General features: G+C 43.3%; 1 non-coding gene and 2 pseudogenes across 1 annotated transcript; 1 reads left to right on the forward strand and 2 right to left on the reverse strand.

Annotated features, from left to right (window-relative positions):
• LOC132867726 (histone H2AX-like) overlaps positions 1-23,968 on the forward strand; it is a 1,044,434-nt pseudogene that overhangs the window by 759,819 nt on the left and 260,647 nt on the right.
• Positions 1-23,968, reverse strand: part of LOC132867717 (uncharacterized) — a 1,045,807-nt pseudogene that overhangs the window by 756,670 nt on the left and 265,169 nt on the right.
• trnae-uuc (transfer RNA glutamic acid (anticodon UUC)) lies at positions 7,518-7,589 on the reverse strand. Its single transcript has one exon. It is a non-coding gene; the product is annotated as a tRNA-Glu (tRNA).

The raw sequence follows: 23,968 nt of genomic DNA on the forward strand, positions 1-23,968 counted from the left end.
TCACCTGAGGGGGGGGAGAGACAGACACAGAAGGGAGAAACGGGAGGGCACCGCGGGTGCGGCGGGCCGGCACGGGTGGCGCCGGCCCCCGCCTCCGCGGTGGGGGAATGGGGCGAGGACGAGACACAGGAGGAGAGGGAGAGAGAGAGAGAAGAGGAGAGGAGAGAAGAGGCTGTCTGTTGTCCTGCCGCCAGGACAGCCACCAAATGGTCCTCCGCCAGCTCGATTGCCTGATCCAGCGATGCCGGGCGGTGGCACTGGACCCACTCTGCGGTTCCTGCTGGCAAGCATGCGATGAATTGTTCCAGTACCACCTGGTTGATGATCCCCTCGGCGTCACGGTTGTCAGCCCTCAACCACTGCCAGCAGGTGTCCCGGAGTTGCTGGCCAAACACGAACGGACGGCCGACTTCCTCCAAGCGCAGAGCGCAGAAGCGCTGACGCTGCTGCTCAGGGGTGCACCCCACACGCTGGAGGACGGCCTGGCGAAGGTCCGCATAGGCCAGCCGGTGGTCGGCGGGGAGCTGTAGTGCAGCCAGCTGTGCCTCTCCCATTAGCAGGGGGAGGAGGCGTGCCGCGCGCTGTTCCATCGGCCACCCCGAGGTCTCCGCAACTTGCTCAAAGAGCGTGATGAATGCCTCAGGGTCGTCCTGCGGGCCAATCTTTGTTAGGGTGAGGGGGACGGGCCCGTGATGGGAGCGTTGGTGGACCCCACCGACGCGAGGAGGTGCCGGAACGCCTGACAATCTTCTTGCTGGGCCAACACCAGGGCCTCGAACCGCTGTTCCTGCTCCTTTCAGAGGGTGACTAGCGCCTGGTGCTGGCTTTGCGTGGCCGTGGCGAGGGCGTGGACCAGATCGGTGAATGGGGAGGACTCCATGGGGCTGTTCGGCTTCTGCGCTCCAGATATCCCGGGTTTCAGCAGCAATGTAACGGTTCTAACAAAGGGCGGAGCACAGAGGACGGCAGGACAGAGATCAGGTTGGTAAATTGGGGTTTTTTATTGCCACACTTTTCAGTGAACATCTAGTAACTAACACAGATACACACACACAACCAGCGTATGGTTCGGGGATCAGCTCCTCTGCTCTTGCTCTCCCTCCTTAAGTAGGGCGCGGTCACTGGGAAGACACACAAACACAGGTTAATTGACATCAGGTGTAGTGATTCTGCCACTTACCACCCCTGAATCTGCCCTCCTGTCACAGACTGGCGCTTGACCACGCCCCCGCTGCCACACTCATAAACACAATTAACAAAAGGCTTGACTAAACAGATTATGTTTTCAGCTGAGACTTAAATGCTGAGACTGTGTCTGATTCCCAAACACTACTTGGAAGGCTGTTCCATAACTGTGGGGCTTTGTAAGAAAAGGCTCTGCCCCCTGATGCAACCTTCACTATACAAGGAACCAGCAGATAGCCTGCACCCTTTGATCTAAGTAGGCATGGCGGGTCATAGAGGAGCAGAAGTTCACTCAGGTACTGTGGCGCGAGACTATTCAGTGCTTTAAAGGTCAATAGTAGTATTTTATAATAGATACTAAATTTGATTGGGAGCCAGTGCAGTGTGGATAAGACAGGGGTGATGTGGTCATATTTTCTAGTTCTAGTAAGGACTCTTGCTGCTGCATTTTGAACTAACTGGAGCTTGTTCATGCACTTATTGGAACATCCAGACAGTAAGGCATTACAATAATCCAACCTGGAGGTAACAAAAGCATGAACTAGTTTTTTTCCGCGTCATGGAGTGACATTAAATTTCTTATCTTAGCAATATTTCTGAGATGAAAGAAAGCTATCCAGGTAATGTTATCAATGTGATTTTCAAATGAAAGACTGGGGTCAATAATCACTTCGAGGTCTTTTACTGCTGCACGTGAAGAAACAGAAAGGCCATCCAGAGTTACTGTGTAATCAGAAAGCTTACTTCTAGCTGCATGTGGTCCAAGTACAAGTGCTTCAGTCTTGTCAGAGTTAAGCAGAAGGAAGTTAATAAGCATCCAGTGTCTAATGTCCTTCACACATTACTCAATTCTATTAAGCTGGTGTCTCTCATCAGGTTTTGCAGAACCACACAACTGTGTGTCATCAGCATAACAGTGGAAAATAATACAGTGTTTATGAATAATATCACCCAGAGGTAACATATATAAAGAAAAAAGCAGTGGACCCAAGACAGAACCTTCTAACTTTACCTCAGTATGTCTAGAAAAAGCACCATTTACATCAACATACTGATAGCGATCAGTTAAATTAGAGCTGAGCCAGGAGAGGGCGGTTCCCTTAACTCCCACAACATTTTCTAGTCTATCCAGAAGAATGGAATGATCAGCAGTATCAAATGCTGCACGAAGGTCAAGCAACACAAGCAGCGAGACACAGCCCTGATCAGACACCAACAGTAGGTCATTTACTACTTTAACCAATGCTGTCTCTGTGCTATGATGAGGTCTAAATCCTAATTGACACATTTCATGGATGTTATTCCTATGTAAATATGAGCATAACTGCTGTGCCACAGCTTTTTCAAGGATCTTGGAGATAAAGGGGAGGTTTGATATTGGACAGCTGACAGGGATCAAGGTCAGGTTTTTTAATCAATAACTGCTAGTTTAAAGGATTTGGGTACATAGCCAATCCTAAGAGAAGAATTTATTATTTTTGGAAGTGGTTCAATTACTTCGGGTATTATCTTTTTGAATAGACGTGTAGGCAAGGGATCTGGTACACAAGTTGAGGCTTTTGATGCTGAGATTAATGAAAGTAATTCAATTTCTCTAAGGGGAGTAAAACATTCTAATTGCTGATCTGATACAGTTCTATCAGTTAACTACAGGGTCATTTACATTGTCTGACCTTAAATTAGTAGTTTGAGTCTTTTGTTGGGTATTCTCAATTTTGTCATTAAAGAAATTCATTAAGTCGTTGCTACTACATACTACAGGTATGCACGTGTCTATAGTGGACTTATTCCTTGTTAATTTTGCTACAGTATTAAACAGGAATCTAGGATGATTTTTGTTATCTTCTATTAGGGAGGGGAGCTAAGTTGATCTAGCAGCACTAAGAGCTTTTCTATACTTCAGGAAGCTCTCCTTCCACGCGAATTTGAAAGCTACCAATTTTGTTTGATGCCATTTACATTCCAATTTTCAAGTGGTCTTTTTTAAAGTGTGAGTGTCTTCATTATACCAGGGTGCTAATTTTTTGTCTCTGAACATTTTCCTTTTAAGAGGAGCTACATTAGCTTATGGTGGATAATGAGGTCAAGTATGGCAGAACATTGACTCTAAGCATTCAGGTCCCTGATGAAGTTCTGCAGGGGCCGACAGTGTCCCAATCAAAGTTGATAACTCTGGGAGATCATTTATAAAGCTCTGTGCAGTAGTTGACATGAATGTACATTTAATACAGTAGCGTGGTGAGGTGCATATATTATTACTCAGACATATTTTGAATGAGATGAGATAATGATCTGAGATAACTTCAGACTGTGGAAGTATGACTATATTTTCTACATTTAACCCAAATGTTAGTATTAGATCAAGGGTGTGACGACCATTATGGGTTGGTCCTATGACATTCTGATTAATCCCTACTGAATCTAAAATGGACACAAATGCTGTTTTCAAAGGGTCTTCTGGGTTATCGAAGTGAATATTAAAATCTCCGACAACTAAAGTTTTGTCTAAGTAAATAACCAGATCTGAGATAAAATCTGCAAATTCAGAAAGAAACTCAGAATATGGCCCTGGGGGCCTGTAAATAATAAGTCACCATGAACCTGTTTTTTTTTTTGGATGCCTTCTTTCTAGTAGAATATAGTGAATGGAATCATTGTAATAGTCATAAATCATGGAGAAATAAACACAAGATTTTCTTGCTAGTTATGATGGTGGACACAGTGTAGCGTCTCTCCTGGGAATCACAGGTCCTACTCCCTAACTTGAATCACATACCAAGACAATGAAGTTGCAGCCATTGTTGAAAGCAGTAAAATCAGTAAAGCCATACAGATTTTGTGAAGAATGCAAAGGTGACATGAACCTGCGTTCATGCAGATATCTAATAGAACAGGGGCTAATAGGGGCTTCATGCCCTGAATAGAAAGATGGCCAAGATGGCTTTTGTTTCCCCTTCACATGAGTCTTAGTGCTATTGATGCTGGTCATTTGAGGTCAAGGCCTATGTCGCAGTGGCCTCATCGATGAGGCACTGGACTCTTAAGCCAGTCTTTGTGTGTCAAATTTGATGAGAGAAAGGCTTTGTCCAGAGGCTTTTGAAATTCGCGATTGCATGTGTTTAGCAGAGAGGGGCAAGCAGATTTCTTCTAACACCAAAATTTCCAAGATCCCATTAATTGAGAGTACACACAAGGATGCAGCAGAAGCATGGCTGGCTTGCTAAACAAGAGGAAGCAAATCAGTAGTAAAAATGCGTCAGCCCATTTCAGTCCAGACAAATCCAGGTGTTTCCAGTTTCTTTTCTTCTTCTGCCCCATGTCAGTTTGCGCCACATATAGGGACCGTTACAGTGATAGAGACAGGTTCCTAGCACTTCATCCCCCCCTGTCATTTGCCATCAGTCTTCTCATGTTGGACTTTTCAACATACCATAAGTTTCACGAATGCCTCATCGGCGACGATCCATGTCCCGTTTGAAAACATTCACCCGTACAACTGGGTTTGGGAATGCCTCACCGGTGTTTGCATCATGCAACAGTCTTAGCTCATTGCACAAGTGCACGATGGACTTGTCAGGATTATTCGAAATCATTTCTGTCAACCATTGCACGCTTAGTCCTGGGTCATCAATCTCAGGCAGCCCTGCTCTTATGACAGAATAGCCAAAGGGGCCCCACCAAGGGTGCCAGTTGTCCACAACCCTTTGTTGGCTGTCCATTGCTAGTGATGATGCCTGCTTCATTAGGATGCACAGAAACGCAGATGGGCCGCGAGGCCCACACCAGAGCGACAGAGTTGTCTGCAGCGGTGGCATGAATGGCCCGGTTGAGGTGCTATGGAATGTCTAGTTTTGTGAGCTCTCCTATACTCCCTTTGATGCTTGACTTCAATTTCAAACACTGAGCTTTTAACTTTGCTTCGCTATGTTGCTCTAACCGAGGCATCCCTTTCCCACGTCTGATCGATAATGACGGCATTCTTCATGTTCCTCTTCCAAACGTCTTTGTACCTCAGTTTCTGTCCTCCTTGTTTCTGTCAGCCTCTTTCCTAGGCTCAGTTCTCCATAGAAAACGGCTTCGGGTAGTCGCGTGTCAAGCGTGCGCCAGACATGTCCAGCCCAACGAAGTTGGGAGGCTGTGATAAGGGTTTCCACGCTTACTGTTTTGGCTCGCCTGAGGACTTCTACATCAGGGACCTTGTCCTGCCATCTTATTTTGAGGATTTGATGCAGGTGTCGCAGTTGTAGCCTGGTTAGATACTTGAAGTGTTTACCGTACAGTGTCATACATTCGTTGGCATAAAGCAAAGGTGATAAGACTGTGGCATTGTATACTTTCAACTTGCTGGTTCTCTTGATGTCATGGTGAGACCATAGTTGCTTTTGTAAAGCACCGAAGGCTTTGGTGGCAGCTTGAATCCGGCGGTCTACCTCCAAGTCTGATGAGTTGGTGTTGTGCATGTGCATAATGCCTATAATGTAATATAATGGAATGTGATCTCAAAAACAAATTTCTGCTTGCTGCATACATTTCACAAGGGCCAAAGGCTGTATCCAACTGCATGGAAGATGCCATGAGTTAAACCCTGTAGAGCATGCTGAAATAGCTCAGTAGGGAGAGCGTTAGACTGAAGGTCCCTGTTTCAGGGTTGGTGATTTGTGTACGCCTTTGACCAAGTGGGTGCTAAATTTTTTGCCAGAGCGAGGTCAGTTATATGGCAGTAATTTGATGGTAAAAACAATCTTGCAGCTGTGTCATGGTTCCATGGTGTAATGGTTAGCACTCTGAATCCACTGGTCTGAGTTCAACTCTCAGTGGAACCTCTGAAGCTGTTGTTTGCACTTCTTGAAATAATTTATTTCATCTGAAGGCTACTTTTGAGCAAGCTTGCATATCCCAAACCCTTTGTTTCCATCAACATAGAACAAGTTCTCTTCAAGATAGGTATGGTCCACTTCTGCAATTTTGGATCTGAGGTTTATTCCAGTGCCATCACAGCTTCAATGATATTGGGCACTATAGGTCTGGATTTGGGTGCAACATGGTGGCTCGGGGAGCATTAGAACAGTTGGTGGTGGCATGGTGGTGTAGTGGTTAACGCTGTTGCCTCACAGCCAGCATGTTCTGGGTTTGAGCCCAATGGCTGATGGGGGCCTTTCTGTGTGGAGTATGCATGTTCTGCCTGTGTGGGTTTCCTCTGGGTGCTCTGTTTTCCCCTGAAGACATGCAGGTTAGGTTAATTGTTGGGTCTAAATTGACTGTAGCTGTGAATGGTTGTTTGTCTTTATGTGTTAGCCCTGTGATGATCTGGTGACTTGTCGAGGGTGTGCCCTGCCTCTCGCCCATAGTCAGCTGGGATAGGCCCTACCTTTCTTGCGACCCTGTACAAGATAAGTGGTTACAGATAATGGATGGATGGATGGAAAGCATAATTGGCTGTGCCCCTAGAACCAATTCAGAGTGATAACTGCCCATCAATGTTTAACTCACTTGGTTTGCTCACATGGTGTGATGGACCATCCATTGTACCCTCTGTTGCCACATTGGATTGTGTGGGCTGGGCTGTGAACAAACTCAAGTTCTGATCAGATCCTGTGGACTTTAAATGAAAAACACCTGAGTCAGTCCCCTCAGAATGAAATAGTGGTCAACTGGTGAATTCTCACTATGGACTTTCTGGAAAAACAGTCAGCTAATGACTGTATTATTTAGTGGTGAATAAGAGAAGAGAAAATACAAAGAAAAAGACCATCTATCTGTCTATCATACCCTAACAATGGCTACTACCTTCCTGGATCCTTTGGTAATTGCTATGTTTTGGAGTGGTTTTGAGTGATTCAAGCAATTAAAGATACCTTTAAAAGTTTATGAAATTAAAGTTACTTTCAAAATGAAGCACAATTAGATGAATTGAAAAAGGAGCACTGATTTTTAAGAGATTCGTAAGTGCTTCTCTTTGAGGCAACCTCATGTGTGTATTTGAATTTCCTGCGTCCTGCAATCAGTTGAGTTACTGTATTCCAATGGCACATCCAGATACAAGGAATCAATTGACATTTTGTGAAACAACCAGAGAATCTCTTGTTTTGGACAACATTTCCCTCAACAGAAAAAAGCTTCCCCTGTCCTGAAAACAACAGGACCTATAAAGGAGGGAACTGGCCAGTACAGGGATCAAACCTGTAACCTGGAATCCTGGAATCTTCTGCACTGTCATCAGACTTCTTGTCCCATCATGACACCAAAAGGACTCATGAAAGCAAGAGCCTATCAAATGAAGATTTCACTCAAGATCATGTGATTTGCAACTAGAGTGGCACAACAAAGACACGTTCCCATACTGGGAGTTGAACCCAGGCCACCGGGGTGAAAACCAGGAATCCTGACCCCTAGACCATATGGGACAGCCTTGAGGTGAAAAGGCCACCTTTGAAGTGCTTAGGCCATTGCTGAGAACGCAGGCATTTTCCAGAAAAGTAGCTGTTAATTTTTATTTTATTTAGTCAGGCTGGAAAAGATTACAAAACCATCTTAAATAGTTTGGACTCCATCAATCCACAGTCAGACAGACAGTGTACAAATGGAGGAAATTCAAGACCATTGTTACTATTCCCAGGAGTGGTCGACCAACAAAGATCATTCCAAGAGCAAGGTGTGTAATAGTTGGCGAGGTCACAATGGACCCCAGGGTAACTCCTAAGCAACTGAAGGCCTCTCTCACATTGGCTAATATTCATGAGTCCACCATCAGGAGAACACTGAACAAAAATGGTGTGCATGGCAGGGTTGCAAGGAGAAAGCCACTGCTCTCCAAAAAGAACATTGCTGCTCATCTGCAATTTGCTAAAGATCACATGGACAAGCCAGAAGGCTATTGGAAAAATGTTCTGTGGATGGATGAGACCAAAAAAGAACTTTTTGGTTTAAATGAGAAACATTATGTTTGGAGAAAGGAAAACACTGCATTCCAGACTAATAACCTTATCCCATCTGTGAAACATGGTGGTGGTAGTATCATGGTTTGGGTCTGGTTTGCTGCATCTTCACCAGGATGGCTTGCCATTATTGATGGAACAATGAATTCTGAATTATACCAGTGATTTCTAAAGGAAAATGTCAGGACATCTGTCCATGAACTAAATCTCAAGAGAAGGTGGGTCATGCAACAAGACAGTGAACCTAAGCACACAAGTTATTCTACCAAAGAAGGTTAAAGAATAAAGTTAATGTTTTGGAATGGCCAAGTCAAAGTCCTGACCTTAATCCAATGGAAATGTTGTGGAAGGACCTGAAGCGAGCAGTTCATGTGAGGAAACCCAACAACTTCCCAGAGTTGAAGCTGTTCTGTATGGAGGAATGGGCTAAAATTCCTCCAAGCTGGTGTGCAGGACTGATCAACAGTTGCCGAAAATGTTTAGTTGCAGTTATCGCTGCACAAGGGGGTCACACCAGATACTGAAAGCAAAGGTTGACATACTTTTGCCACTGACAGATATGTAATATTGGATCATTTTCCTCAATAAATAAATGACAAAGTATAATATTTTTGTCTCATTTGTTTAACTGGGTTCTCTCTATCTACTTTTAGGACTTCTGTGAACATCTGATGATGTTTTCAGTCATATTTATGCAGAAATAGAGAAAATTCGAAAGGATTCACAAAGTTCCAAGCACCACTGTAAGAGTGATGCAGAACTGAGTGGAGATGTTATCTGTAAGAAAATTTTCCCTCTCTCAAAGGGTTGCTGGTCACAGCCCATGGTCAAACTCTGAGCAGAAGCTTCAAGCTTTGTCAGTGTGAACAATGAGTCTTGTACAAAGTGCTGTATGGGGTAAGAGAGAACCAAGCAGCAACACGAGAAGCATCCGATCCGAGGTCACACGCACCAACCATCGTGCCCCAAGCCAACGTAAGGTTTCAGGCAGTGATCCTTTCTCATTTTGCTTTCCCTCACAAGCCATGCTAACAGTTGCAATCCATGGACAAACTCAGAGATGAAGAGTGACTCAGTGAAACGGAAATTTCAATGATATAACCCAGATTCCAACCAGGGTGACGGAGATGCTAGAACAGAATCCAGTCACTTCCCTGATTACAGCTCTCCAGACTCTGAGTTATCTGTGATCCCCTACCAGAAAATCAGTTGCTGGTTGAAGCATTTTGTGGTCAGCAAAGCATCTAACAGAGAATCTTCTAATTTGTAGTCAGCCTTGTTATCCATTGCATCACTGGCCCAAGCAGAGCCTTGGTAAGTGAGATCCAAACTATGTATGATTTTCCATTTAGTCACTGTTCAATAGTGAGATGGAAAATGCAATGCTAAGACCCAGATTCAAGCCAGGGTTGCTGCAGTTACAACGAAGAGTATAAACCACTATACTATCACTGCACACCACCTCCCAAGACTGGAATACGTGATCGCGTTGCCACAAACTCAGTGGCTGGACATGGATCAGGCCATCCTGGCCCACTTTTGGCCTGGTGTTGTGAGAACAGTCAGCTTTTTAGTTCAGTTCTGTTCAATTTCATTGCTCATTTTATGTTAACACATGGCCAACTTACAATGAAATGCAGTGAACGAGATAAGAACCAGAAACAAGTCTCTCTGCATTGGACCCCGACAGGAGTTTAACAGAATAGCAGTTAGAAAAAGATTAAAAGTCCTAAAGATAAAAAAAAAAACGGAAGTTAAATTCAAGTGAAAATAGAAATAACTGAGATGTATGCATGCATTGTCTCAGGGGGGTAGTGTGGGGAGGGGGTGTAGCATAGCACAAGCACCTGTATTCAGTCCCCCCAGGATTTCGCAGGCTTTTTTTGTGATTGTTGCGGGCTAAAACGTCTGATGTTGCAGGGGTTTCCAAAAAATTGTGATGAAAGTTGCAGTGTTTTTTAGGTTTTTGTTGTGATTACATTGTGGGAGGAAGTGAAAGTTGCGAGAAATTGTTGCGATTTTCTCTTTTTTTGATTCAAATTGAGTATGTTAAATATTAAGTTATTACTGAAAAACTATTGATTAAAAAAACAAAGACACTGAGAAATGGTCCTATAAACAACTTTACCAATATAAAAGATTACCAGGACTACAAAAATGCAGAAAAATAGGCTTTACTTATCCAAATGCACCTGTTGGTTCAAAAGTTAAAGTGCATAGAACCTCACAGCACAACATGAAGTTATCTTAAAATATAATATAAATGCCTCAGCTTTCATGTAAGAAAAAAAAACTAATACTAGTACTGTGTGCAGGCAGTCTCTCCTGAAGACTAAATTAAACAATAATTATAAACTAATAAAATAAATGGCTCAGGCTTCATAGAAGAAAAAAAATTGAACAGAATCTCACAGTATGATGCTGAAGCTGCCTAAACAATGGAAAATAAAATAACATTTTGGCAAAAATGTTGGCATCCATTAATTTCTTGTATTAAGTAAAAAAATAATGTAAAGTGCACACAGTCCTTCACTGTAAACATACACTTTCAGTAACAGAATTTAAGCCTACATAAACACTGACTCGCACATGCTGCTTCTCTTGAACAGTGTTGCCAGATACTGCTGACATTTTCCAGCCCAAAATATGTTCAAAACCCACCAAAATGCACTTAAAACCACCCAAAATGTAAAATGTACTTGATGCCTGTCATGTAAAGTAAAAATATGCAGCTAAAGATCAGTATACTATTTGTAAATCGAACAACAATTCAAACAACTTCTAAATGGCAACATGAGCCAGTCAGTGCTGGAGGTGAAAAATCTGCTGTCTGGTACTCAGCTACGTATGGTTGAATCAGATTATAACTTTGCAATCATCTGCTGTGTTCTGAATCCTACATGCACCAGTAGGTGACGCACATGCAGAATATTATGTAGGCTATGTTAGGCTACGATGCATATCTAACATCTGCATTGCTGAGGTTATTTATTTTTTATTTGTCTTTTATTTATTTATCTTTTTATTTATCCTGTTTGTTTTATTTATTTTATAGGCCTAGTTATTCTGCTTAATTTATTTTTGTCTACATCCATGAATTTTCTTCATCTGTTATCCTGATTTTTGTGGATTTGTTAGATTGTACCTGTTTTATATACTTAAATAAAAAAAAGAGGCTATGATGCATGGCTGAATGTAACATGAGAAGAGAAAATGGAGAATGGATTGCATCATTCTTATTTACTAGTTTATGAGTTCAGTTTCTGCACTACATTACACACATTCATATTAGTCTTACATTAACATCAACATTTTTTTTTGTTTAAATACTACTCAGAGATTAATGTTTATTGTAAATGATTAATTTATGCCAATGATAAAAACCCACCAAACGAACGTCAAACCTGCCCAATTTTTGTCAACCAGCCCAAGCCATTTTTTGCCCACAAAGTAGAATTCAAAACCGCCCAGCAATCTGGCAACACTGCTCTTGAACCTATACACGGAAGTAAGGTGGAAGGTAGTTTGTCGACGTCACCTCAAGACGACGCCAATGATTGGTCAAATTTGCGGGAAAGTTGCGGTGATTGGATATAATTGCAACACCGCCCTGAATTCGCGGGGGTGGGTTGAATTTGCATTGAAGTTGCAAATCACAACATCCTGGAGGGTCTGTGTATTGCACATCGGGAAAATTTGACACGTGCGGTTACCAGTAATTGCACTTTGTTGAAGACAAATTAAGTACTGACCATGTAAACAGAGTTTTAATATGTGTTGGTAAATGTGGAAACAGTAAATATGTAAATGCTTTGGTGATATGTAAACAGAGTCTTGTGAAATAAACAGAGTCTTGTGATATGTCGATTGTGGACCTGTAGTAGTTTGAAATGATGTTTGCCTTCATGCCAAACTTCTTCAGCCCCCTCAGGAAGCACAGCCGCTGGTGAGCTTTCCTGACCACAGTGTGGAACTTGAAGCTGCTGACCCTTTTGACCTCATCCTCGTTGATGTAGATGGCCTAGTGTGTCCTCCCTTGTTGTCTCCTGTAGTCCACTATCATCTCCTTAGTTTTCCTGACGTTGAGAGAGAGAGGTTGTTGTTCTGGCACCAGCTGGCTAACGCCTTCACTTCCTCTCTGCATGCCGTCTCATCATTGTCCGTAAGGAGGCCCAAGATGGTTGTGTTGTCAGCAATCTTAATGATGATGTTGGCGCTGTATTTAGCAGTACAGTCATGGGCGAACAAGGAGTACATGAGGGGACTGAGCACACAGCCCAGTGGTGCACCTGTGTTCAGAATAAGCGAGGAGGAAGTGTGGCTACCGATTATCACCACCTGGGGCCTGCCTGTCAGAAAGTCAAAGATACATCTGCAAATGGTCATCTGCTCATGAAATCGTTAAATATTTCATCATGATTGCATTTTCTCTGCTCATCCCAAGGCAGTTTTACTTATTAAGTGCAAATTTGCAGCTAAATGCTTTCAAGATCTTGCAACCTGATTTGATTTTGGTTGCTGGTCACAGCCCATGGTCAGACTGTGAGCTGAGCTTTATCAGAGATAGCTTTCAGAAAACAGGTTTCGGTGGCCTTTTTGAAGGATGCTTTAGCTTCAGAAAATGCTAAATGTAACTCAAAGAATGTTGAACCTTGGTCCTATCTACTGAGCTGTGCAGGCTCTAAGATGAGCTATATTGAACCATAGGATATGTATTTTCTTTTAGAACGTGAAGAATTTTATCCATCAGCTCACTTTGAAAATGTGACTAGAATTTTGTCCATCAGGTCACTTGGAAAATGTTACCGTTGGAAACAGTTGGTGCATTATGAAATGCAAAATATGATAAAGGAGACTCCAAATGCTTGAGCAACTGAAATCCTATAATCAGGCAAGAAGGGGACAATATTTCTCTTTCAAAACTACAGTGCTTGGTCTCCTCAGTTCCCAAACTTTTACAGAGTTTTGTTAAAACAAGAGATGATGCAGCACAGTGGTAAACATGCCCCTGTCCCAACTTTTTGAAATGTGTTCCTGGCATGAAATTCAAAATTAGCATATCTTTTTCAAACAACAATAAAATTTCTCAGTTTCAACATTTGATATGTTTTCTTTGGACTGTTTTCAATGAAAGATAGGGTTTCCATGATTTACAAACCAACACATTCTATTTTTATTTATATTTTACACAGCGTCCTCACCGGTGGTGTAGTGGTTAGCGCTGTCGCCTCACAGCAAGAAGGTCCTGGGTTTGAGCCCTGGGGCTGGTGAGGGCCTTTCTGTGCAGAGTTTGCATGTTCTCCCCGTGTCCGTGTGGGTTTCCTCCGGGTGCTCTGGTTTCCCCCACAGTCCAAAGACATGCAGGTTAGGTTAACTGGTGACTCTAAATTGACCGTAGGTGTGAGTGTGAATGGTTGTCTATGTGTCAGCCCTGTGATGACCTGGTGACTTGTCCAGGGTGTACCCCGCCTTTCGCCCGTAGTCAGCTGGGATAGGCTCCAGCTTGCCTGCGACCCTGTAGAAGGATAAAGCGGCTAGAGATAATGAGATGAGATGAGACAGCGTCCTCACCAGAATTATTATAGTTTTGAAATTTTCATCAGTTTTTTTTAGTTGTTCAGTTTGTTTTTTAATTTCAGTTTAGTTCTTCATTCATTTTACAAGCGCATAGGTAGGTTTAGCTTTATTTTGAGGAATTGACTAATTTTAGTTGAGTTTTTAATTTGTTTTAGTTTTTCAGGTCCAGTCACAGATATCCCATAATAACTAGATAGGACACAACATTATCTGACTCAAGAGATCAAGGATCCAAGAAACAAACTGTGGCTGTTGGTTGAACAGGCTGGGAAAGAGGGCAAGAAAGCAGGCTTCAAAGGTCCCTCTGCATACATTGTTGGTAAAAAAAATAGTAACAGTGAATGAAAACAATTTTTCTATTTGCTGCCATTCTTGTGTAGTACTGCCTTCTATGGGTTTAAACTACTAAAAAGCATATGTTTTTTTAAGCAATATCAATCTTTCTCATTTAAATCTTTGAATCTGAGGTTTGCATACTATACTGTTAGTCACCAGGTGATGGTGCATTCCTGTCATGATTTGGTGTCACTTAAAATGAAAGGAGGAGAAAAAAACTTATTTGTTTGAAAACTCTATCAATGTGTTACTTTTATATTCAAATTATATGATATTCTCCTTTTTTTCTGAGATGGTTAAATAGTGTTTGGATTTCTTCCTCATGGTTGAATTTATACTTATTGAAGATAAGTTATCGTATATGTATTGACCTACTTGCCCTTATTGCTCAGGCTGTAGGTTCATCAGACCCATTGCAACAAGGTAGGCAGACTTGGCAATTGCCTAGGGCCCCAGCCCTCGAAGGGCCCCCGCTGCCGAACGACTGGTTATGTATTCAATAGCAATGACAACTTTTTGAGCGTGGCAGCGCAGCGCCTAATGACACTTGTTGAAATACCCTAGTTCCAAGGGGGGCCCCCAATGCACAACAGCGCCTCCCTACATGCTTTGGCCGAAAAGTGCAATGACAGTCTGTTGTCAACCCCTCAATGCCCATCTCCGTCCAGTCAAGTGGTTGCAGAGCTCCGCGGCAAAAAAAACCCAAAATCAAATATGAAGCGAAATTACCCATCAGGGAGCCAGAAGAGAAAGAAGAAAAGGGAAGAGGAAGACAGAAAAAAACAAGACACTGGTAAGTGAGAATGTACACACTCATTAATACCAAGCAGGTCAACAAGCAAATTTGGTAGCTAGCTTACTACGTTTACTTCTTACACTTCCTGTGTCAGTTGCCTCAAGTGAGAGGAGCTTTTCAGCTCTGAAGCTTATTAAGAACTATATGAGGTCCGCCATGGGCCAAGAGAGGCTCTCCGGACTGGCACTGATGTCAATTGAATGTGATGTCCGCAGGCTTTGGACATGGAGGGTATTGTGGCTGCCTTTGCTGAAGCCAAAGCCCGCAAGCAGCAGTTTTAGACATTTTGCCCAAGGTTCTAGTTGTGTATTCTTAAATTTTTATGTGTTTTTCTATACCTTTTGCACTTTTCTGTGTGTGCTGGTTCTTATTAAGATTCTTATTCATGTTTGTAATCATTTAATCACCATTTGAAGTTATTTCTACTTGTGTATATACTGTAAATATTTAGTGTTGTGTTATTTGCACATCTTATATTACTTTGTCTTATTTTCATATTTGATTTATATATATATATATATATATATATATATATATATATATATGTGTGTGTGTGTGTGTGTGTGTGTGTGTGTGTGTATGTGTGTATATTTTGTCTATTCTTGTGTTTAATTGGGTTTGATAATTATTTATAATAATGTAAAGAGTTCATTTATTAAGTAAAAATCGTAAGAATGATTACAATATGTGTGATGTTTATTTATTAAGTCTTCAGTGGGTAGGCGGCCATAAGGCCTTTCGTCGAGGGGGGGATAATTATGGGCCCCAGATCCCCCTTTGCCTAGGGCCCCCAAATAGCTTGAAATGGGCCTGAGGTTCATTGATCTGTTGTGGAGTTCATTTACATCAAGTGTTTTGAGAAAAAGTTGAAATTCTCTAGGTTTCAAATTTTTTTCACATTATTATTTCATGTCTTTGTTGTCTATCAATGCTAGGGGTCTTAAAGATAATACGAAACGTAAGGCATTATTTTTGTTTGCAAAGAAGTACAAGGCAGATTTTTAGTTGTTTCAAGAATGTCACTCAACACCCAGTGATTTAAGATTTTGGAGGTCACAGTGGGGAAACGATATATGGTTAGCTCACAGATCTGAGCATTCAGCTGGAGTCGGAATTTTTAAATATAACTTTAATGGAAATATTATTCAGACTAATATAGATTCCTCAGGACACTTTATTATTATGCTAATATCCATAAATAATATTAACATTATTATCTATGGATACCACTCTTTTATGGAGAATACCACCCTCTTTGATACCTGAGAAGAGAAAATTTCTGACTGGTTTACCAAATATCCTAATGCCTTTTTAATCTTGGGGGGGGGGGGTTAATTTTAACATAGTATGAAACAATATCTTAGATAGATGGCTTCTGACTGATCACATAGCAATCCATTTATCAATATCATTGTCTGGAGGTCACTCAGCAAGTCCGAAAGCCTTATTTTGGAAATTTAATAGTTCTCTCCTGAACTTAACATAAGTCAAAGCACATGTCAAAGATTTAATCAAAATTTTGATTTTCTGAAAAAAAAAATCATATTCATATTCTTTCTGGGCGAACACTGTGCAGGGGTGTGTAGAACCCTTTCTGATGGTTTTTGTAGGTTCTCTGTCCACTTGCACAACTTTCTCTAAGGCCTTGGACTTGACAGCCCTGGCCTTGAGAGCCCTGGCCTTGAGAGCCCTAGCCTTGGCAGCACATGCGCTGGGGAGAAAAAAAAATTTCTGAAAAAAAAAATAAATTCTGAAATTTAAGACTCTAGAGGGGTGTGTTGAACCCAAGCCTGATGACCCCTGATGTTTTTGTGGTGCTTTTATACATGAAAAGCACATATGCAGGTGTAAAAAGCTCATGTGCTTGGTGAGTCAGCATACATGCTGTGAGACTTTGTCATTTTTCCACCTGATGCCCATGGTAAAACTGAGCAGTAGGACTTTGCCATTTTTCAGAACTGTGGGACTTTGTCATTTTTCTGCCTGATGCCCATGGTAAAAAAAGTCAAGTCTTAATCATCATCAGAGAGAGAGAGAGAGAGAGAGAGAGAGAGAGGATTGAGTGAGAGAGGACTTCCAGGAAATACAGAAAAATAAAAAGACATTAGATTACAGTGAACTAACCATAAGTTTGGTGTTCTCTGCCAAGAGAGACAGTCACAGCTTAGGCCAAAACTTTGCTGAAAGCAACCCAACCCTGGACCCTTGGACCCACTGATTAGCACCTGTATACTGGCCAATATTCATATAACAAGTTTGGAGGCTTTGGGATAGATTTAACTTTTAATTCCATTTTTCAACATTTTTTTATCTAATCAGGCCATGGAACTGCAACCCAACTTGCTAACCCAGGCTGCAACCCAAACCCCCATGGCTCTTTGTCCTGCTTAACCCTTTGGTGACTGACCCCTTGAAAATGGTTCCTCCAGGAACTATGACTTTTCAGTTGTCAAGACAACAGAAGAACTAAAATACAAAAACAGAAAGATACGTCACAATGCTCTTGTGCACAAAACAAAATGCTCTTGTATTTTAGTTTTTCCGTTGTCTTGACGACTGAAACGTCATCGTTCCTGGAGGAACCATGTTCAAGGGGTCAGTCACCAAAGGGTTAATGCCCTTCCTTTGTTTTGGGCCCTCTGGTACACCAGTCTGCCTGCAAAACCTCACTGGAGGCCAATATAGCCCACTATTGCATTCTGGTGGTCAGAGCAGGTAATGCAGGGCCACCTCAGCTTCTTCCCTGGAATGGTCAGCAATGGTGCTGAACTTCCCGATGAAAGTGAACTGAGATTTATTGCCATCTGATGGTCAGAGCAGGTAATGCAGGGCCACTTCAGCTTCTCCCTGGTATGCTGACCTCCCTGACTTGAGTGATCTTATGGCCCTTTTCCACTACCCTTTTTCAGCTCACTTCAGTCCGACATGGCTCGTGTTTTGACTACCTCAGAGTAGCATGACTCAGCTCGCTTCAGCCCTACTCAGAACCCAAAACTCGCACGGTTTTGGAGTGGGGCTGAAGCGAGCCAAACAGAGCTGAGTGGGGCTAGGGGTGTGAGGATACACTCCCCTGTGCACTGATTGGTGAGGAGGAGTGTCCTCACACGTCCCCACACACCCCGCGAGCACGCTGGGACCTGTAAACACCGTAAACCCGGAAAAAGAATGAAGCCTTATGCACCTCGCCTCATCTATACGCTCTTGCCAGTATCTGTTGGCATTGTCGGTGACAACAAGCCACAGCACCAAGACCAGCAACACTAACGACTCCATGTCCTCCATGTTTGTTGTTTACTATCCGGGTCATGAGACTACCACTTAAAAGGTCACTGATGTCACTGTTTGCGCTACCTAACGACATCACGTGACGTCCACCCACTTTCGCTAACTCCACCCAATGTGTCCACCCACTTCCAGCCAGCACGGTTCAGCGCAGTTGTAGTCAAAATGCAACTCCAACAGCCCCACTCAGCTCGACTCAGCCCAACTCAGCACGGCACAGCTCAGCCCAACTCAGCTGCGTTGGTAGTGGAAAAGCAGCATTAGATTTATTAAATGACAGTGTAAAAAAAATATATTCTTTTTGGGCTAACACTGTACATACTTGATCAGCAAGTATGCTGAACTTCCCGACTTATGTGAGCTGAGATTTATTTAATGACTGATGGTTTTTGTGAGTTTTCTGTCAACATGAACCACTTTTTTTCTGGCCACTTTGACCAATTGGACACTTGGACTTCTCAATATTAGTACTTGCATTGGTAGCATGTGCTGGGGAAAAAATTTTGATTTTCTGAAAAAAAATCATATTCATACATCATATTCATATTCTTTGTGGGCTAACACTGTGCAGGGGTGTGTAGAATCATTTCTGATGTTTTTTGTAGGTTCTCTGTCCAATTGCACCACTTTTTCAAAGGCCTTGGCATTGACAGCCCTGGCCTCGAGAGCCCTAGCCTTGGCAGCACATGCACTGGGGAGAAAAAAAAAATTCTGAAAAAAAAATTGTCTGAAATTTAAGACTCTAGAGGGGTGTGTTGAACCCAAGCCTGAAAACCCCTGATGTTTTATGGTGCTTTAAAACATGAAAAGCATTTTGTTTTGACCCCTTTGTTTTGCAGATGGACACGTCAGACAGAGGGCTGGGGGCTGTTCTGTCCCAGGAGGTGGAGGGGGAGGACCGTCCAGTGCTGTACATCAGCTGGAAGCTGTCAGTGCGCAAAGGCAGGTACAGCACCATAGAAAAGGAATGCCTCACCATCAAGTGGGCGGTCCTTGCCCTCCGCTCCTACCTGCTGGGGCACCCTTTCACCCTCTGGCCAGATCACGCACCCCTGCAGTGGCTCCACTGCATGAAGGATGCCAACGCTCAGATCACCTGTTGGTATCTGGCACTCCAGCCATTTAAGTTTGAGGTGGTCCACAGGCTGGGGACGCAGATGGTCATGGCGGATTTCCTCTCCCGTCAATGGGGGGGAGTCAGCTGCAGGACGGACGGCTCCCCGGCCTGAGCCGGGCGGTGGGGGTATGTGGCAGTGGGGGCGTGGTCAAACATCGGTCTGTGAATGGAGGGCGGAGTCAGCAAAGGTAAGTGGCAGAATCACTGCACCTGATGGGAATTAACCTGTGTTTGTGTTTCTTCCCCAGTGACCACGCCCTATAAGAGGAGAGGGAGAGCAGAGGAAGGGGGCTCTCCCCCAACCAGAACACTTGTGTGCGTGCGTGCATGCATGCATGGGAGAATAAATGTAAAGGTGAAAAGCTAAAATAAAAGGGGTTTTGCGAACTCAGTTCTGGCCTGCCGTGCTTCTGTGCTCCACCCACCTTAACTATTTCTACATGTATGTATAACGGCAGTTTTTGTTTGCATGTTTTGGTTGATGGATCTTTCTCCTAACTTTCTCCTAATGTTTGTAAAGTGGGAACCTCGGGAGAGCTTTTGGAAAACATTCCCTTTTGGTTGTATTAAAGTTCCCCTTTCTATTGTCATCCAAGAAAACTTTGGAAAACCTGATTACAATATTCCGGTTGGGTTCTTTGTGTGTTAGCTACAGACATACAGTCAAGAGTGAATCTGAGTAAATAAAAGTCAAATTTGAGGGTTAGATGAGGACATACAGTCAGTAGTAAACTGTTAACAGTTAACTGCCTTGGTGAATGGATATCAGTAAATTCACATTTGTTTGCTTGTTGTAGTATCAGCAAAATAAGCTGGCATCAAAAGGAGCAACCTGCCAGAAAAACTGCAAATAACATTGGGCGAGATGTCAAGGTCAGTCAAACTTGTAAAAACAACAGAACCCTATCCCAGAGAATAATTTGTGAAGATGTAACTTAAAATTTGCCTTATTTTTGCAGATGCCCCAAAGGTACTGTGTCCAGCCAAAAGTTCTGCACTCAGCCGTGAGAAGCACCAGAGGGCCTTGGAGGAACTGTGCCTGGCCATGAGATGCTTGTAAGGTGCCGGACACAGACATGACGACAGGTTCACAAAGGTACCGCCCCAAGCCACTCGAGGACCACAGAGGTACTTTGCCCAGACAGTACATAGAGCCTCAAAGGTATTAAACCCAGCCACGGGTGGTCCTCAGAGGTCTTGTGGCCATTCCCATTCATCACTGGGCATTCCCTGGTGGTCTAGTGGCTAGGATTTGGTGCTCTTACCACTGCAGCCTGGGTTCAATTCCCAGTCAGGGAAAAGTCTTGGCTTGGGGGTGTTTTTCCCTCCCTCCCCAACATTATTATTAAAATAACATCAGACGCTTTGTTGGAACAAACACTTCCTTCGAGCCAGCAACCTAAGAATGGCCATCATAAGCCACTACAGTCTTCCGCTCTTCCAACTGAGCTATCAAAGGGTACTCTGAAGTGCTTTTCTGGTGAGTGAGCCGTCAAGCAACATCTCTAACAGCACTTGCTTTTAATGTACTGCATATATATTGTTGTGTGCCAAAACTCATTTTGCACAAGCTGGCTTAACCTACCAAATTATGTGCACCCGCAATACACAACACAATGAAATAATTTAGAAAATCTATTATAAATAGTGATTTCTCTTCAGTCTTTTAAGGCTGATGTAAAGCTCAGTTTCAAAAGAATAGAAACAAATGAATGGACCTTGTTTGTTTCGGGCATTCTGGCAAATGTGAAAGCAATAATAATAATAATAATAATAATAATAATAATAATAAACAACAATAAAAAAAGACAGGCAAGCACGTAATTCCAAGTGGAAATTTGGTATATTTATTGTTCAGCCATACAAAACATTAGGCTAACCCAGTTTATATTTGTAAAGCATTTCTAACTAGAATATCCTATAGACACTGTGAACGATGAGTCATTAGAATGATCAAAGGATTGCCCATTAGGATTGCCCAATGGCAAAGTTAAATTTATACAGCGCCTTTCAAAAAACCCAAGGACACTTTACAATTATAGACAAGGAAAGAAAAAATAAAAATAAATAAATAAATAAAAAGTAAAAAGTCCACCAAGTAGGGTCAGGATGTAATTCCCGTGGTGTAGCAGCCACAGTCCCACCAAAAGGCGCACGAAAACAAGTCCCACATCTCCAGCACTGCCGCCGCGACGCCGTCAGCAACATCGCTCGAACACCACACCGTGGATCCACAAAGCGAGCAGAGAAGCTCCACCATGCAGAGCACTGGTGTGTCCCAAACCGCCTGCACAGCCGCCGCGACACCACCGAGCAACATCGCTCAGAACATCATGCCAAGCATTAAAGCACAGCGCGCTGGACAACCACGATGTAAAATGATCAACAAGCTCACTGCAGTCCACAGCTGGGAGCGCAGGCATCACCCACGGCAAACCAAGGCCTGGAGGGAACCAATGCCCAAAACTAGGTCCGGAGCTACACCACAACCGGCGGACAAAACACTCAAACAAACATCAAACTACACAAACACAGAGAAAAAAAATTAGAAAAAGAAATAAAATAAAAAAGCTCTGGTGAGAAGCGGCAGCCAGAACGCGCACGATGTACTCTCAACCGGAAATGGAAATGAAAAAAAAACTCCAGAGAAGTTGTGTTGACGATGACTGTGATACTCTGTACACAAAACTCCAGTCGACCTCCAGGTTCTATTAAAACAGTATTCATTTTTAGTATTCCAGACCTTGAGGCTTTATTTCCTATTCTGATTTATTCAAATGGATTTATTCAAACATTGTAGGCTTGTCCTCACCAATTTACCAGTGGCCTTCACAGAGATGAGAGCATGAAGAGAATTGCTCAGGAAGGGCAAAGTGCAAGGGCAGGAAAAGCTTGTTGGTACTTTAATGACATTGTGTGGCCATACAGTGTAGTTGCTTCTAGATATTCTCAAAAGTTGAAATGCTGACTCGTGTTTTTGTTTTGTTTTTCTTTTTGTGGCTGAGGAACCACGTGACCGCGTATCACTATCATCACCATTGTTGTTTCCACAGTCAGATCTACAATTATTGTCCTAGCTCTGTTAGGACTTGGACTGTTTTGGCCTCTAGAGGCCGCTGTTATTTCCTTTTCGTGTCGTATTTATTTTGGCCTCTAGAGGCCGCCACTGTTCCTGTGTTTTGTGTTTTTTTTTTGTTAATTGCTTGTTAGTCCTAATTATCTTCACCTGTGTCCTTAATTAGTTTGTGTATTTATACCCCTGAGTTCAGTCCTCTTGTCACGGAGTCTTTGTGCTGTTATGTTTATCTCCAGTTTCCTTTGTACTGTGTTTTGTGGATCTTCTGAGCTTTTACATTTTTGCCTTTTTCTTTTTGAATTATACTCTTTTTGTTTTTTTGGTTTTGCCTTGGCTTGTATATAGTGTACATAGTATAAATAAACCTTTTGTTACTTTTTCTACTTCCGCCTCACGCCTCTGCATTTGAGTCATTCCCCTGGTGGCCTAGTGGGGGTTTGCTGGATCATCACACCAACGAACTAGGTTCGAATCCCAGCAAAACCCTAACAGAAAGACTCCGTCATGACCGACTCAGCAGAGGCTGCTTCAACTGTCTACCCGGCCAACCTTCAGGGAATTATGGCAGCTTTGACACGCTTCGGAGCGACCATGGACGCTCATGGACGTACGCTCACCAGCCAACGTGAGGCCCTTGCTCGCCATGAGGAACTGCTTCAGCAAATTGGGAAAACCCTGGCACAGCTGACATCTCTGCCTGCATCTCCTGCTCCTGATCCAGTTCCTGCTCCTGATCCATCTCCTGGGGTGAGTCTGTCCACTCTTGTCAAGCTTTGATAGACTCAGGGGCGGCTGGGAACTTTATGGATATTCACTTCGCCCAAAGCATCAATATACCTACTGCACCTCTTGAAGTCCCTCTGTCTGTGTCTGCCCTCGATGGCCAAGCGTTAGGTGATGGAAGAGTCACTCAAGTTACTTCTCCAGTCTTCCTCCAGTCTCAAGGTCACAAGGAAGAAATATCCCTGCACCTGATTCCTTCACCTGAGTTCCCAGTTATTCTAGGCCTTCCTTGGCTTACTCGCCACAACCCTCGCATAGACTGGGTAACAAGCCAGGTTGTGGAATGGGGCCCTGCATGCCATGCCTCTTGTCTGCTCTCTAGCTCTCCTGTGTCTCCTGCCGAGCCCCCTGATCTCACCGAGTTATCTCAAGTTCCCACAGAGTACTGGGATCTCAAGGAGGTATTCAGCAAGAGCAGGGCCGCCGTTCTTCCTCCGCACCGGGCCTACGACTGTGCCATCAACTTGCTCCCTGGGACTACCCCTCCTCGTGGCAGACTGTTTTCCCTCTCTCAGCCGGAACGCAAGGCTATGGAGGAATACCTCAAAGACGCCCTGGTCTCTGGGTTCATTCGACCCTCCACCTCACCTGCTGGTGCCGGCTTCTTCTTTGTCGGCAAGAAGGATGGGGGGCTTCGACCATGTATTGACTACAGGGGCCTGAACAAGATTACTGTGCGCAACCGATATCCCCTTCCGCTGATGTCCACTGCTTTCGACCTGCTCCAAGGCGCCACCGTCTTCACCAAGTTGGACCTACGGAACGCATACCACCTCATCCGTATCCGACAGGGAGACGAGTGGAAGACTGCCTTTAACACCCCGTCTGGGCACTACGAATACCAGGTGATGCCCTTCGGACTCACCAACGCACCAGCTGTT

The sequence above is a fragment of the Neoarius graeffei genome, chromosome 19, assembly GCF_027579695.1.
Source record: "Neoarius graeffei isolate fNeoGra1 chromosome 19, fNeoGra1.pri, whole genome shotgun sequence".
Taxonomy (NCBI): domain Eukaryota; kingdom Metazoa; phylum Chordata; class Actinopteri; order Siluriformes; family Ariidae; genus Neoarius; species Neoarius graeffei.